Here is an 18,605-nt window from a genome sequence, read left to right as displayed (position 1 = left end):
ATAGAAGAAGTGCTTGGAAGAAGACGTAGTGTATGGGGTCAAAACATGCATTGGCTATCTAGTATCAATATCAATAGTAAAGCACATTTAATTTCAAACTGACTTGCCTGTGTATTGAGTCAATGTAACTGTGAATAAATTATTTGAGTTTAAGTGTGGTGTGGCTCACATGGTGAGTTTAATCATATTAATCAACCTTTTGAAACCTTGGGCTTTGGTCATCCACTCCTGACCAGTGGTAGCCAACCCCCATTATTAGAATGAGGTCGTTTTAAAAATCTGCAAATAATTATTAATCATTTTGTTGGATAGCTTGATGGTGTGTTTCTAGTTGTTTTTTACTAAAATAGACTGATTTTGAAATCGGATATCAACAGTGCATTATCAATGCCTTTAAAATTAGGTGAGAGGTAACTTCAATCCAATCAAAAAATATGTTTGAATTGTGGCCACAATGTGATATACTTAGCATTTCTGTGACATTTTGTATTTTAGAACCCCATTCAATTGTATCCAAATTGTTTTCACGGACATAGTTAGTATTGGGTTGTTATTCAAAGACCTCCACACCATAGCCTAATGACCAATTGCTTGATAATGTGTGTTCTTTGAAAGCCATAGATTCTTACACATGTTGGGAAGTGAAAGGGGGACTAGCAAAGTCATCTCTACTGCCATACAAAATAATGCTAATGTAAATTCTATGCATCCTTCTCTCTTGACTTTACATAGTAGAGAAAATAAATATTTTGTCAGTGATATTTAACTGTGAAATAAAAGGGGAAGGGCATTCAATCGTCAATAAACCATTTTCCTATTTTGGTTAGCTGAACCAAAATTCTGTCCAATCTCACCAGTAGGTGAGCTGGTTAAGGACTACTTATTACAACATCTATCTGGTAGGCGCTGCCTTAAGATCCCCTACTTGAATCAAGGTCCTGATTTTTGCTTGATATCTGTTCTCTCCTCCAACAGATTAACGTTTAATTCAACAACATTGCCCCAGAACTTCACTATTGCCCACCATATACAGCTCCTACGTTGGGGTGAGCAGCTTTTTAATAGTTTTTTTTTTACTTTTTGTGGGGCACTTACTCTAGGTCATGTCTCACATTCACAGAAAGAAGACCAACAGTCCATGATCTTTCTTAAGACTGATCTTATACAAGATCTCCTGAAGGTGCTCATCCACCAAAATACAATTGTAGTAAAATAATAAGGACACACCCGGTAGGGAATGAGACCAGGAGAATTGTTGTGAGGAGAACACAGTTTTATAAGGTTCATGAATGCAGAGGACTCTGCTGCCTCGAGAGCGCTCTGACCACATTACAGAATACAGTACATTATATACTTTAGAATCGTCACTAGTCACGATTCTCTATAGGTACATCGATTTGTGTTGGGATTGGAGGACAACAAAGGTATAGTATGGCAGTAGATGGGCCGGCTTCACATAATTGGCTGGTGCTGGGCTGTTACTTCAAGTGGCACATGGTCAGCTGGGCTCATCTGGGTGGTGTGAAGGTCAGGTTGGTTCCATGAGAAGAGGTAAATCTGTCTTAGCTAAGCTACATGTTATCGGCTGACATGCAATGAATAATACAGAATATAAACCATGTAATAATATGTGGGGATGCCTATACATTGAAGACACATATTTACACATTCTGGCCTCAGGCCTTTGTAGTCATGAGGGGTACGAGGGCCTTCCCCTCCTAGGTGATTTATCAGTGGGCTTGATCTAAGATTTATTTGCCATGGCGCCCCAGTGCTTGAGTGAGTGAATTGATAGGTGTTGTTTAAGGTGGGATATATGACGACATGAGACCAGTTATATTGGGGGCACTCTAGGGTGGTCAGTGGGGATGGTCACACTTCTGTTACATCAAAGAAACCATGGAGGGGCAAAATGTTGAACCAGCAATAACTTCCAAAGTTTGGGGTTGGAGGAGCAAGAGCAGGTTTGTTGAGACGAATGGGCCACAACTGAAATTCAGCCCTGGTCACACACAGGGCAATGAGCTCAGGAAAAAAGAATACAGTTTCTGTTTGCAAATATTTGCGCCAGAGCATCCGTGAGAAAGAAGCCTGGCCAGCTCAGACATGGGAGGAGGTGGTGGGGCAATATGTGTGCACGGTAGGCAGCACTGCAAATGGGGAGAGGAGGCTTTGCAGGGCTCGGGATGTGGCCTAGTACCCAGGCTCTACATACCCCCTTTAGACTCTGACCCCGCCTAGCATATTCATCAGGAGTGCACATCATATATATATATATAAAACCCCATCCCCATCCAGGTCCACCCACACCTCCCTATACCATTGCAATTCCTGGGGTTCTTTGATAGTAGTGTGGTACAAGCTGTCCACCCTATCGCAGGTATTGCGATGTACTGCTATCATCCGAAATTTGGGTTCAGGGTTATCTCCTGTCTGCATTTGTGCATCTCTCATTGTCTGCACCTTTACTGGACTGCCCATTGTCACCATCATCATTGCACTACTAGGCAAGGATTTTGCACAACATTGAATGCCTACCTGGCACACACAAAAAATCAGCAACAAAAATATAATAATTGACATGAGTATTTTCTTGGCGGTACCGAACCAGGAAGGGACAAAGTCAAAAATTGTGTCAAATCAATCACTTGGCTGTATTCCACCTTCTTTCTGTATCCTTTCCCCGAGGTTGTGAATAGTGTTTAACACGTGTGAGAGGGTCCCATTATTGGCATCAGCCGAAGGCACCAATGTGCAACATGCACTCCCATTTTTTCGGCAAACACCACCGTCCATAGCTATAAGGAGGTCTAGGACGTAGCGGTTTTGCATGGTCATCAACCGCAGGTCTCTGAGTTCCACCTTGATGACGCTGAATCCCTCTTCAGTGTCATTTGCCAACTGGATCAGTTCCCACCAGATGATCTGGACCCATTGGTTGTTTGCTTGCGCTTGGATACTTGGCACAAGTGATGTAAAAAATGTCTCTGTGGTTTTGAAAAGCTTGTACTGGTCTGGAATTTGGGCCAACACTTCTGAGAATTCCTTGGAAATGTAGTTTGATGCTCTCTTTTTGCAAGACACTCTTTTCTGCAACTCATCCTCTGACAGGATGACACATGTGGGGGTTTCTTCGGTTGTTGACTGGGGTGCAGGAGACGCTCTGGCAGGCACCCTCTCCCCCTGGATATGGCTCTACGGAATCACAATCAGGGCCGAATGCAGTGTGGCCAGGGCACTGGTACCTCTCCATGATGGTGAGAGGTGCAGGTATGCTTGTTTGCCGCATACCCAGTAAGTGTCCATTAAGGCAGCTGTGCCTTTCTTCATGTCGGGGAGGATAAGTGTTTTATTGCAGTGTTTGTTTGACCCCATGGGCACTTTTCCTTCGCTATGGAAGCAAAGTTCATATTGCACTTCACATTGAATCATGATGAGTTTTTGAAGAGCTGTGACCTATGTCAGTGTGGCGATGTGCTGAGACCAGGCTGGAGTGCATGTTTTTTCAACCCATTTAAAGTTTTCCTCTGATGGTCCTTGCAGTGCTTCCACCTTGCACATCACTGTTTCTTCTTACCACTGGTTTTCTGCAAACATTGCCCCTTTTATAACAAAAAATGTCTCCTTCACGCATTTCTCATTTTGCAGCAGCTGTGACGTTACTGTGTGTGCTTGGAATGTACTTCAAATTCTACAAAGAGTCAGATGAACAAGACATTGGGCATCCGCTAAAGGTGCTTCTTGGGGTATGAGGACCTTGAGCGTCCCAGACATATGGGGTATAAAAGAGCAGATGTAGCAACTTTCATTAGTTGCCTGTTTAGCCATGGCGCTTATATTAGAGTACCATCTGTTGGACTGATCAGGGTGGCAGGAGTCTTCTACTTCGACTAATCCCAGGCCATGATAAGTGTCATACCTTTTACCTTCCACCCCCTTTTTTCGTCTTCTGTTCCTCCCTAGATCATTGTGTAACTTTATCAACTTTTGACACTGTATGGGAAAAATGCCTGACCACATTTTGTTGTTATGTTCAGTAGTGCTCTGCAAAGGATGTGGAATAGAATACATTTGTGGGGTCCGGGCCTGAGATATAAATTGTATGTACTTGCCATTTGAGGTAGGTTGTCTGCGTGTGTGCAGGTAGTGGTACTGATACATCAACAATTGAACTGTCAGCATCGTAATCATTCAAAGCGTTCTCAACATAATTCATTTCAGAATATGTGACCAGTGGGGCTCTAACAGTGTGATTATTGTACAAAGAGGTAAGATTAAGAGTTGTGGAGGCATTATGGGCTCAGATTACTTTAAACCCATTCCAAATTAGTTGTGTTCCCTCTTGTACCAGTTTTACCCCCCCCCCCCTCTTTTGAACTCTCAAGGATAAAAGTCAGGCTCCAGTACAACCCTAGACAAAATAACATAATAGAAAACACTATTGCAACAAAATACAACCTGCAATCGTAGCTATGTGCTCTATTAGTGCTAACATTACCACTATTGCTATCTACTTCTGTGGGGTTGTCATTGAGGGCCCTCGTTTCCGCCATGTTTGAACTTGAAGAGGGCAAAACAATGGGTTAAATACACATACAAGCATTAAAATACGTTATACTTTTCTCTTTATATGATATTGTTAATAGGAATGAAAGAAGAGGAGAGACAGAGAGAGAGAGAGAGAGAGAGAGAGAGAGAGAGAGAAAGAGAGAGAGAGAGAGTTGCACATTTAATTACTTTTTTCTTTCTATATGTTATCACCTTTACATTTGTAATAATATTTACATGTCTTCCTCTATTACTGATTGTCGCTTCTACACTTATTCTGTTAGCATGTTCTCATTATGGTACAGCTGTTCCTTGTTCTTGTGACTGTTCACATTCAGGAATTGTGCTGCTCTGTGCTTTTCTCACATCTTGATCATGATAAACAAACAAACAAACAAACATCAGAGAGGTGTATCCAATATTTCAGGCCCTTGACCTTTACTTCAGAAGTGGTGCAGTATATTACTTCATAGGTCAATGAAATCTTGGAGAGTTCCATCTCTGCATAAAGCTGCATACAAACTCCCTGGGCATTAACTGCGAGGTGGGATTGTCTGGTCCTGTGATATTGGTGTCTGTTTCCTCTTCACATGTGAATGGAGGCGATATCTGCTTTGTGATACTTTGCACTGCCCTTGTGAGTTGTGTCAGATATTCTTTGAACTCATCCCCCAGCACTGTGGCTGCTCTATGAGCATCAGACACCCTTCTGACTGGGGACAAAGGTGATTGAATACGTCTCCCTGTCATGATTTCCTGCGTGGACAAATGATGGTTCTTACTTGGCTGATTTCTCAACTGAAATAGAGCTGGGGGCAGGCAATACACCCAATTTTTCTTTAGGATGTGGCACAGTAGTTTGGACAGTCTCCTTTTAAGGGGGCTGTTTATTTTCTCAACCATCCCATTTGATTGAAGGTGGAAAATTGTACATAGTTTGTGTTTTATTCCTAACAGGGATGTTACTTCTTTGAAAAGGTCATTTACAAAATGGGTCTCATTATCTGACCGTATGATGTCACAAATGCCCCACTGTGGAAATACTTCTCTTACCAACAATTTGGCGGCACATTTCACATCTGGTTGTGCACAAGGACCTGCTTCCAACCAGCGAGAAAAAGGACAGCCTACTACTATCAAGTACCTTGTCCCGTAAAATCTTTCCCCATGTATGCATAATCTATATGTAGTTCTGGGAAAGGTCCACTGGGGTGAGGGAGTGTGCGCCCCAAGGTTCTGAGTGTCATCCCTGAGTTGTACATTTGGCATGTGATACACTCTATTGTAATTTTTGTCAGATGTTCCTGAAGATTTGGGGCAAACCACTCTTCTTGAATGTCTGTGGTTATGTGCTGCTTTGAGGTGTGTGCCGGGAAGAAGAGCTGCTGGAATGCTACATGTATTAGCTCTACAGGCATTACTACATTTCCTGTTATTTCTTGGCACCAGAGGAGATCTGTTGGTGATTGTTTGCACCCTCTTCTGATCCATATCTCTTGCTCCTCATTTTTCCGTGTTATTTTTGAGTATACATTCCGCTGCTTGAGGTTTGTGAAAATATGCTGCCTGTTTTGCGGTGGCATCGGCCGCCACATTTTCTAATGAGATGATGTCACTGTTATTGGTATGGGTTTGGCATTTTATCTGAGCGATTGCTGAGGGCTCTGATAAAGCTTCTATTAGGTCATTTAATAACTGTGCGTGTTGTACTAGGGATCCATCTGCCCTCATGAAACCCCTTCTCTGCCATCGAGATAACCAGCTGTGTACCGTGGTTGTCACGTATGCTGAATCTGAGTAGATTTTCACTGCGCACCCTCTCGCTATGTGTAACACTTAAATTAGCGCTATCAATTCTGCTGCTTGTGCAGAATAACGTGAGGGGAGTATTTTCTGCACTATGATCTCGTATTCTTCTCCCTCTAACCTTACCACTGCTGCGCCAACATGTTTCTCACCTGTATCTGGTCAATCGATGCCGACCCATCCACAAAGTATACCTCTCCTTCCCCTAGGGCGTTTTTGCTTGCTTTGGAAATGTCGTCCCCCTCCCCCTAGTATGTGGCACAATCATGTTCCTGCATGTCTTCTACTATACATGGCTCGGTGATGAAAGTGGCTGGGTTTACTGTTTTGCAACACACCACATGTATATTTGAGCTTTAAATTATTATTTAATATGCTGTAGCCTGTTGCGTCGTGAGTGTGGATTTCGATCACTCTAGTATGGCAAACAGTGAATGTTCAACGAATAGTGTCACTGAGCACCCCATCACTATGGCGCCGCTTTTTTCAATCGCAAAGGCAGCACCTGAGAGAGCTTGTTCACACGCGAAGTGCCCTTGCATCACAGAATCGAGTGTGCCACTGTAGTAGGCCAATGGCTTGTAACCTAATGATGTTTTTTGCATCAGTACTGCTGTCATGAGTGTGGCATTACAGTGTCAAAATAGATAGATTTCCCGATCATAATCGGAGGTCGCCAGGACGGGTGCCATTGAAATTAGATCTTTTAACTGGTAAAATGGTGTGATCATCTCTTGTGTCAATTTTAGTGTTGTGCTCTCCCATTATGCTTCCTTGAGTGCCTGGAGTAGGGGGTGGGTGTATGCTGCATAGTCAAATATCCAGGCTCGTCAATAGTTACATATGTCATCAAACTTTTGCATGTCTATTACAGTTTTGGGCATTATTGTTGCACGTATAGCTGCTGCTCTATCTGGTATTATTTGTTTCCCATCTTTAGATATTAACTGTCCCAGATACAACACTTCAGCCAGAAAGTACTGCAACTTTCCTTTATCCACCTTGTATCCCTTCTGTGCTAATAAGTTCAGCAGTGTTATCGAGCCTGCTCTGCACTGCTCTTCACTTTCACTACAAATCAGAAGGTCATCTACATATTTCATTATTGCACTTTTGACATCCATGTTGCCAAGATCTTCATGCAATACTCTGTTAAAAATATTCAGATTCTCACAATAGCCCTGGGCAATCTGCAATGTTCATATCATCTCCCCGCTAGGATAAATGCTGTCAGGCATTGGGAACTGGGGTCCAGTGGTACAGAGAAAAGTGTATTTTTCAAGTCTAGTACTGTGAAACACGTGGCTTCCATAGGAATGCTACACAAAATGGACACTGGGTTTCGGACAAGCGAGAACTCCTTCTGTATGATGTCATTAAGTGGGTGTAGGTCCTGTATCATTCTCCAAGCCCTTCCCCTTGCCTTCTTAATCAGTTAAATCACTGTATTGCAAGGTGAGTTTGATGGTACAATGATACTTTGCTGTAGTAATGCATGTATTGTCTCTTTTATTCCCTCTTCGGGATAAGGAATATTGTTTTAATCTGGGCAGCACCATACCTGGGTTGAGTTTGATTTTAACTTGTTACTTCCTCCTGGAGCCCTCCATCGTGGGGGCCTGTGGTCCATAAGCTTACGGGCACCTATTGCATAGCATCATCAAATATTGATGGTGGTCCACTGACAGTGTCCAGGAGGGGGTTAGTTACTTGTCTATTCTGAATCATTATGTCACATTGCATGCAAATTTCCATTATACTCTCCCCTTCATTGACATTGTCAGTGAACAGCTCTTCATCAATTAAATTGCGCATTGCTATGTCTGGGTCTATGCATAACACTGTCCTCCATTCACATCCATGCGTGTCCAGTCCTATTTCCACAATACGTTTAGCTGACACTTGCACACCCTGTAGATCTATAGAAAGGACGGTACCAGGCACAATCTCTAGAGACTCTACTGGGCGGAAAATAAAATCAGAAGGTACCCTCCATTCTTTTCGTGTTATTTCTGGCACCACTCCCATTAGGACCTGTATCCCATAGATGAACAGGTCTGCATTCGTAGGTACCCCCATCACCGGTATTTCGCTGGTTAGCGTGTGAATCATAAGCATTGCCCTGAGTGGGCATAACCCTGGAGTGGAGCATACCACGCCTCTCTAGGTAAAAGAAATGGTCATATTGAGCTTACTAAGGAGGTCCCTCAAAAGCAAGTTTATTGACGAGTCTTCATGATGAAGTAGGGGTGCTCGCACCATTTTTCCTCCCACCGTTACATCCAAATCCTTAGTATAGGGAACCTTTAAAATTACCCCATAGAATCCCTGTGTTTCTAAACTGTTGCCTCACAGCGGAAACCGTCCTTCCATGAGGCATGATTTTTCTGCCCCTGAGTCCACCATAAAGATGAACTGTTTGTTTCCTCTCTCTGCCCCACCAGTGGTTCCTCGTCTGGACGTAGGGTAGTTGATAGGACCGGACATGCAAGTGCTCTCTCTGGGCTGTCCTAATCTGGATGGGTGTTTGTCCCTGAGAAGGTGAAAACACTTTCTCCCACCACGGCTGTTCCCTGAATGGGTGCTGGCGCGCTATTCGCGGTAGTGAAAAATGGATTTGTGTGTGTGTTCCCATATGTTTTGCTGTGTCAGTCTCTATTGCATCCCTGGTTTTGCTGCTTGTGGTCTTTGCTGTCTTTGTTGAGGGCCTGGTTGGTAATTGCTATCATTTTGTTTCTGTTGTCTGTTTCTCCCATTGGCAACCCAAACAGACTGCCTGGGTGGGAGTGGCTGAACTGCTGCTCGTTGCCAAAGCGCTGTGTGTTTTGATAGTACCCCATCAGTCGAGTACGACATTCCCTTGAAAAGTGGCCCCGCCTCCCACAAGTCCAACATACACCTTGTCCCCCTCCAAGAGGCCCCTGCACTCCATACCCTCCTCGCTGTCCTCTGTACCTACCTCTTTCTCTTCCAGGCCTTCCCTGCTATTGGGGCCCCTCTTACTGTTCCGCTCTGGCCCATTGATCTGGCCCGTTTGCTGCCCATGTTGCTGCCATCCTTGCCTGTAAAGCTACTGACCCCCTCCTCTGCTTCCCCCTGTCTTCCAGACGGTATGGCAGCTGTTACTGCTGTGACCTTCAACAGCTTATTGTGCACAAGTTTTGCTACATCCGCCAACCTTCTTTGTGTGATTTCCGTCTCCCTCTCTTTGATCCGCCTACGGTGGTGTACTATGATACTATGTATTTAGGGCCAGCCCTTGGCATCTATCCCGGCAATTTGATCTAAGGCCTTCTGTACCTCCTTCGGGAGGCCTCATTTAACAAGAAAGTAAAAAAGGGAGGTGAACTGGTCCCAAGTGGTGCCCGTCTCCGCTCTCCACACGTCCTGCACCCGAAGAATTTACTGCCCAGCATCTCCCTCATCCCCCATTGTGCATTGCGTCGCAGGGTGTAAGTCATGGGTGTCAGGGAAGCTTCTTGGTAGTGCATCCCATACCTGGGCCCTTACGTTATTGAAAGATGACCCAACCTGGCATCACAATCGATCGTTACTCCTACGAACCCCGCCTTCACCCACACCCCGCCTGCTTGATCACGCACAGCAGACACTAGCAAGCTTTCTGCATCTCCTATGGCCAATGGGATCCCTGCAGTGTTTTTCTCAAGGGCATATATCCACTTACTCACCCCTCCCAACAGCGGAGGCAAAGCGTTTAACAAATTGGCTTTGTCCATCAACGCCCAAGGTACATAATGAGACCTTTCCGCTCCCTTGTGGAGGAAGGGCATATGTAACTTTGCCTTCCCCTTTGTCTTGCTTACTTTTAATCCTTTCTTTTTTGTCAGTACCATGTTCCCTACCCTACTCATGAGCCTCCACTGCCATCTTCCCTTCACCGGTTCCCCCTCTTCCGGGTCGTTTTGCAGCGGTAGTGGTAATCCTGCTGTGGCTAGTCCTTCCTCATATTCATCTAAATCACTCCAACATTCTTATATCTCTACTTCTCTGTTTGATGCTTCACTGCCTTGTTCATCACTTGCTTTGTCGCTCCCTTGATCTACACATAGTACTTGGGGGTGTTGTTAAGGTGGAAGAAGAATTATTTGGACGTCCACTCATCCTCTGTTAAACTGGAGGGGCTCTTTGATGGGGCTGGCAATGGTGTCTCCCCGCCCCCTTGCAGCATTTGGCTCCTATCACACAGTGTTACAGTGTTACAGTGTTCGTAGCCAGTTTAATTCTGATTGTGTAGTAGTCAGTTATGCTTCTAGATATATAGTCAGACGTGCAATGTTTACAGGTGGTGTGCATGTGGGACCGTACAAACCTCTAGGATCATAAGGTGGCGGGGTGCTGCCACAGGTGTTGTGGGCACGCTTGGCTGTGGTAAATACGATGGGTCACTATACCTTTCTGCAGGCCTAGTTAGCAGAGGGTACAATTTTTTGGGCTCCCCTCCCTCACTTTCCCCCCACCTACTGTCGGACCAGATACCGTCTCAGGTATCTTACAAAAAAAAGAGTTTGCTAATAACTCCTGAGTCTACTCAATATACAAGACACCTACTTATTTCCTTTTTTATTTTCACTTATATCCCTGCACAGGTTAAGACAGTACTACGTGGCACTGCCTTCCACCCCCTTTCGGAGCTAGGTTCCCGTACTCTCCTCCTTATTCTGTTACCTTAATATAAAAAAAACCTAATGGCCATGTGAAGAAAAGAAGAAGAAGAACAGACTAAACAACACTGATACAATCTCATACACCCTTAATCTGACTCCCAGACCGGTCCCTTTCCATTACCCTCTTGCATTTTACCCCCTTTATTTTCTCTTCCTTTAATTTGTCTCGCAAACCAATACTCATGCGTCCAAAATGTTTCCAGAGCCTCCGTTCATGGTCTATCCACAATCAGGGTGTCGCCCCCCAATCAAGCCGTAGTCGGCTACAGCGTGCAGTCGGGTATTTGCAAATGCCGGGACCCTTGGTACCTCTCTGGTGCACTCCATTGGTCAGCCGTAGGTGGCAGTCATCTTGATGGGAGCTCCCCGGATCTTGCCGCACGGCATGGCGGTCTCGTCGGAGCACCCTCAATCATGAAGCCTGGGTCACCAAGTGAAGGAGCTCATCCCCCAAAATACAATTGTCAAAAAATAAGGACACACCCCAGTAGGGAATGCGACCAGGAGAATGGTTTTGAGGAGAAAAGGTTTTATAAGGTATATGCATGCAGAGGACTCTGCTGCCTCAAGAGCGTTCTGTCCACAATACAGAATACGGTACATTATATGCTTTAGAATCATCACTAGTAATGATTCTCAATAGGTACACCAAGTTGCGTTGGGATTGGAGGACAACAAAGTTACAGTATGGCAGTATATGGGCCGGCTCCACATGATTGGCTGGTGCTGGGCTGTTACTTCGAACGACATGTGGACAACTGGGCTCATCTGGGTGGTGTGAAGGTCACGTCGGTTCCACAAGAAGAGGTCATTCTGCCTAAGCTAAGCTACATGCTATCTCCTGACATGCAATGAATAATACAGAATATAAACCATGTAATAATATGTGGGGACACTTATAAATTGAAGACACATATTTACACATTCCGGCCTCAGGCCTTTGTACTCATGAGGGGTACAAGGGTCTTGCCCCCCAGGTGCAGTATCAGTGGGCTAGATCTAAGATTTATTTGTCCAGCCGCCACAGTGTTTGATTGAGTGAATTGATAGGTGTTGGTTTAAAGCGGGATATATGATGACATGAGACCAGTTATAATGTTGGCACTCTAGGGTGGTCAGTGGGGAAGGGACACACTTTTCTTACATCAAAGAAACCATGGAGTGGCAAATGGTTGAACCAGCAATAACTTTGGGGGTGAGAGGGAAAGTGCAGGTTTGTGGAGACGAATGGGCCACAATTGAAATTCAGCCTCGGTCACACACAGGGCAATGAGCTCAGAGGAAGGTAAAAAAAAATACAGTTTCTGTTTACAGCAATTTGCACCAGAGCATCCATGAGAAAGAAGCCTGGGCAGCTCAGACAGGGGAGGAGGAGGTGGGGGCTATCTGTGTATGTGGTATGCGGCGCTGCAAACAGGGAGAGGAGGCTTTGCAGGGCTCAGGATGTGGCCTAGTCCAAAAATGGAGTCAAGTTATGCACACAATGAAGTCCTAATGTGTCTTGCAGTAGCCCTGCTTCCACTATAACCAGGGAAGGGCCAGGAGGGCGTCTCCCCATTATTGCATGAGTATTAAGTCTCTTTTGTGCCGAATGTACAGGGGGGAGGGGCTAATCAACCCTTCCTCCCTTACACTCCTTAGCATATAGAATATATATTAACACCTCAAGAGGTCAAGGTGAGTAAAAGCATCTAGCAGTAGCACCTCTTTAGAGATTAGTAAGGTAACTGTAAACAATAACAGAGATATCATCCCCCCCAGGCGAACATTATGGGACATAGAATACCAATGACAATAAGAACATGGTAGAATTCTGAGTCTGTCTTCATGGCTGATACTTTGAAGGTATATCTCTCCTATTATCCATTTTTATTAAATGTGCGTCTTGGATTGCTTAATGAGGATTGTCAGCATAAAGTGAATGTCCTTGATCTTCTATTATTGATTTCCACAAGTTTTGTTTTTGGTTGTGTAATGATACATGATTGGATAAAAGAAAAGTTCATGATCTTCTACTCAGACATCCATTTTAATGGATATTTAGATACAATTTGTTTAGTTTGTTTTTAAATTTGATCTGCATTGCAATATAACTAGCATCAGCTTCCTTTTATTATATTATATTTTCTTGTAAAGGCATGAGTAAGTGAACATTTATTATCTCCAGACATAACAATAATTGATATTATTGATCATTTTGTAGATCAATTATTGCCTCAAGACCACTGATGAAGATTTCTCAAAACGTGTTGGGTCACTTTTTGAATAAAGATTTATGTTTTAAGAAAAATGTATTTCGATAGAGATGTCTGTTGTCTACATATGATATCTACATAAAAGAATTGTACAATAGACTAAATCTCAAACTAGTACTCACTTTACTTGTTTGTACATTACCAAGAGTGTGTTTAAATTGACCATTAATTTCTTGCTTGCCATAAGCTAGTGGTAAAGTGCAGGGGGCGGAAGTTCCCGAATTGATTGGGAAATGTTTGGTTTTCTCAATCTCGATTGACAACAGTGCTTCCCTAACTCAAAAACATGTAGAATTCTGATGAATCTCATTGTAAACCTACTTTGAAATTGTGTACATACACTAGCATGCAGTTCACCATATTTACACACGTAATTGCATCACAGTCCAGCACTCTTTCGTAATTATGTTGAAAGCAATGGTGTTGAACTATTTGTCATGTATGTTTTAATTCATTGGCTGATGAACAACATTATGGTCATAGAATTAAGTGATGCTTAGAGGAGGACTTGTATTTTTCAAGAGTGTAATTGTTAAAAGAATTTTTAATAGTCCTATTGTGTGGTGGAATGTGTGTAATATATTTAAGGAGATTGTCATAGGCAGGCCACTTTAAATTGGATACATAAGCAAACGTAATGTGTTTCTGATGTTTTGTGGTGACTTGCCTGCATAAAAAAGGGGACCTCCTTCAATTTCTTTTATTTAAATAAATTTGAGTTATAATCAATCAGCATGTATATTATCCTTGAATTGTGAGGTGGTGCTGTATAACACTGGGTCTTAAATTAGGGATGACCACTTTGTGGATCGATAATCAAAATGTTCTTGTCAAGACTTTCTGTGCCAGACCATTTTCATCTTATCTTGGGTGTCCCACTGAATTCTCACAGAAATGTTGGAAGACAGGGGTGAAAAGAATGTGGCACATGAGCTGGCGAGGGAAAGGGGAAAACAGGAGGGTGTAAATTGGTATTTACACATATGAGGGATGGACCTGGAAAGGAAGAGGGGTCATATGGTGAGTTACAACACGAATGTGGAAGACTTTTATTGTCAGTTTTGAGATGCTTTTGCAGTAATTTTGCTGTTATTTTATACGATAACTAAGGGAGTTCCTAGAAACCTCTTTTCAAAATGTGTGCTAAAACATCAAGTGGATATTTTTTCAAAAATGTTAACTGCATGCAGGGAATAACAACCTTAGTAATGCCGTGCCTTTGTGTCCTCTGCTTACAATTGTAAACATTTATAAAAAAAACAGATTACAATTGTAGATTAATATTAGATGAATTTGACTATATGCTTCATTTTTACTCTCAATGTTTTTACAGATGTAAATGCCACCTGGCAATTATGCTTTTGGGCATTCACAATGGATTCCTATGAAATCTGCAAAATTGTCTCAGTTTACAAAAAACAGGCTGATTGCATGGAAATCCATGGTATTAACGCCTGCATGAAAATCACATACATCATAGAGCGTGGTAGCCCAGGGTGCAACAGGTGAACCAGGGCGGGTGAGAGCTGATCATTTATGTGTGAGCGGCCATGAAATTCCTCCCATTGTGTTTTTAAATGAAGCCATTGATTTCTCAGCAGACTGACATCCTAATATGCAACAATTGGTCTTCAGTGAAAAGTCTGCCAGTCCTATTTCTGTTTATTTCGCGTGTTCGGCAGTGTCACAACAGTGTACCTTTCATGAAGCTACGGCCTAATTTACATGACCAATGAGTCAGCCGAATTAGAATTCCCGGCTTCTTGTTTTTCCGAGTATAACACATTTGTAAGAAAAACCAATTACTGTGTCCAAGGGAGATAGATTCTCGTAACTCACATAATCCAAATGATTTGTGAAAGTAAGACAATCCAAAACACGCTTTCTTTCTCTGTCAAGGAATTGAAGACATAAATCCTCGTGTACTTGCGTCACAAGTGTGCCTTTACCTGAAAGCCGCCAGTCGAGGGAAAGTTGACGCTTTGTGTTCGAGACAAATTCCTCGATCATGTCTAATTTGCAGGGCAGTGATTTAGTTCTTCAGCCCTGCAACCAAACGCCAATACAGTGACTGACTGCGTTTACCATACAAAATGAAATTATAGCTTTCATTTTCTGAACTTTTTTTTTGTGATCTTGACTTCTGCTCTCCTCACACTCAAAACAATCGAGCTTATGACACATATTTCTAGATACATGCATTCACGCGAAGTTCGCCCGATATTTTAGAACAGTGGGCAAGTCCTGTAAATCCTTGCAAGCTGTGTTGTGTGTGATGAATGTCTTCCAGATCCACGTGTTTTGCTCGTGCAGCCTGGTTACAGTGCTGTCCTCCATCTTGCTGTCAGTTCCCCTGAGCAGAGGAAGCCTGCACTATTTATCTGTGTCACCAAGTCCCTCTACTTGCATGAGAGAAACTGGAGAGCGTGAAACCACACTTGAGGTAAAATTGTAACTCAAGTGCAACTGTTACAGTTTGATAAATGTTGTGTTCATGTTTGTCCTTGAAATATGTTGAAGTACTGAAAACGCCAATTCTTTTCGGTTCGATTTCTGCCCTTTGTACAGAAACGTAGAGTATAGAGTAGCAAGTTGGCATGTTAAAAAACGCGAACAATGACTAAGATAACACACGTATTATATATTAGGGGACACATTGCTTACTGATGTTCTAGTATTTCGAAGGGCATACTCTCTGTGGACATTAAGCAAGACTACGCGATGTGGGCTTTATTTGATGGTAATGGCCGCCAGACAAAGTAAGCAGGTGCAATCAAAGTGAAGCCCTTTAACAAGAGATGCGGCACTGTTAGCATTCAGTACAGCCTGCTGGCCAGAGTAAAGTTGCTCTTAGCATCCATCACAAGGTTCCTTTGCGGTGACAGGCTTGCAGTGTGCTAAACCAATTTGTCAAAAAAACAAGAAAGAACCCCGGAAAAATATGACTGCTATGAAAAAGGAAAGTGGCATAGAAAGAGTGACTTTTCGATTTTCAAGGCGGCAGCAGGACACGGGAGTGATGTGCAGTGAAGAGCAAGTGAAAAGATACATGTTTTTAAAATATTTTTATAAAGGGAAAAAGTGGAGAAGAATGTGAGCTGATCAGTAGGAGGCATTCAGCTGCTTGATAGACACAGGAGCTTGGGCCATCAGATAAACCCCCCAATTGCAGAGAATCTGACTGGCTGCCAGCTAGAAGCAAGGTGCTATTATCCTATCATTATATTGAACCTTAGGGGGAGTATTTAGATTAACTGGATTTTTCTATCGACAATTATGCTGCACAGCATCTTTGCTAGCCTTCATCCGATCTTGGACGTTTGCATAAACTTGAAAGTGAATCCAACAAAACTGAGATCATTCACCTCCATGATGGATCCCACAAGGAGAAATTACATGAATGGCTATCTCCTAGAACTCTGAAAGCTTATCTCAGCTTCATTAAGCCAATAAGTCAAGTCTCTTGCACTCTATAATGACACATGTCGATATGCTGCAAACATAGGCCTTCCAAATCACATGGCACAGATTTTGTAGAACCTTCTTCCCTATACCGAGAAGAGTTCTCTGCCTTCCCTCCATAGCACGTAAGTCTACATGTATGTGCTGGATTTTCTATTGTATGAGCTATGAATTAAAGGGATAGAGTGACAGAGTATTGTATTATGCATGCAATTAGAAGGACCGATTTTTAAGGGTACAGTTTGAGGGCTACGGAGAAAGTGGATACAGAGGGTTACATGCAGAGGATACAGATTACAGAGAGAATGGCACAAAACATTGTGCATAGTCTTTCTATCTATAGCAGTGCTCCCGTAGAACCTATATCCTGGTGGGTTCCACATACTCTAACTTTTCTTACTGCACTGTTTAATGTCAGATTGAGCATCAGCATATTTCTCCCTTGCTTTCTTCTGTTATATAGCTATAGTACGTATTAAGTATAATTATCTAAAATATACCTTATCAGTAATTGAGGTTCTCGGCATTATTCACTATAACTTTCCCCTCTATTTTAATGGTATTAGTTGTCGTGTGCATTCAAAGGCCCCAAACATGAACAGCAGTATTTCATACACTGAAACAAAACAAAAAATAAAGTATTTTTTTCTTTTCAAGTAAAATTGAAGAGCCATGTGGAAAAGGGCCTATCTGTTATTACCAAAGGAAAAGCAGCATTTAAATGTACAATAATCAGGAAGAAGCAAAGATCCCTTTCACATGGAAAACAGCATTTTTAAACAGTGACACTAAATACGGCTGTGCAAAAAGAAAGTTTAAAAGTGAAAATGTATCACTGCTAACAGAAAAATGTCAGAAATAAAGAAAAACATGATGTGCGGGTTGACCAAAAGCAATGTATATTAGGTTTCACATACAAAACTTCAGTGACATTTTGAAAAGCCAGTCTGTTTCCATGTCCTTCCCATTCTCCAACTCCCTTTCTTATTTATTTCTTAGCTCATGCACTATCTGAAAGGTCGTCAGGCCGAGTATGATAGTTAATTTCACATTCTTAATGTTCATGGCCTGTAAGTATGTCATTGTATTTTCCCTTTTTCCCTCCCTTGCCTTGAAGCGCTTTGAAACACAATGTGTGTAGGCGCAACATAAATAAACTATCATATCATATCATGAAAAAATGTCAGTCCAAGACAAACCCTTTTGCTATGGTGCGAAACTTCACAAGGAAATCTCCCACTCCATGCCTGGATGTCACATCTCCCATCTAATTATTAACTGCAATAAAGTGTCCTGCTAAAGGTGTCAAAATTCAGTGTTCTCCACACCTGCTGGCTCTGAAGGCAATGACTGCAAGAGAAGTTCCCCTTGTCTGGAGCGTGACTAATAGGTGTGAACATGGGGGCAGCAACTTCAAAGAACAAGGTTCCAACACAAAGGAGACTGATAAAAAAAACCTCTGGGTACAGGCTGACCCAGTGAAAACAAATGGCCAGAAGGCAGGAGGAGGGCCAAGAATCAAACGAATTTAAAAGGACTAATTTTTATTCAGGCTTTTTTCTCAGCCATCATAAGGCAGGTGGATTTCATATATGTACATTTTTAAGGTAATTTCCAGGTGATTCTGGAGATATACAATTCATCTACCTGTGACTCAGGGAACTGTAATGGCCAGTTAAACCGGGTTTTTGGCTGATCTGAACATGTTCCAAATGTGAGAGTTGGTGGGCAGGTGGAATATGAAATTAGGGATACATATTCATAACTGTTATGCTTTTTATGAAAATGGCAGAAACGTGCCACATGGCACTGCTATATGGTACAGACTTGGTGGTCAGCTAATCTAATT

The sequence above is a fragment of the Ambystoma mexicanum genome, chromosome 12, assembly GCF_040938575.1.
Source record: "Ambystoma mexicanum isolate Mex_15411 chromosome 12, UKY_AmexF1_1, whole genome shotgun sequence".
NCBI classification, from domain to species: Eukaryota; Metazoa; Chordata; class Amphibia; order Caudata; family Ambystomatidae; genus Ambystoma; species Ambystoma mexicanum.
This window is presented reverse-complemented; position numbering follows the sequence as displayed.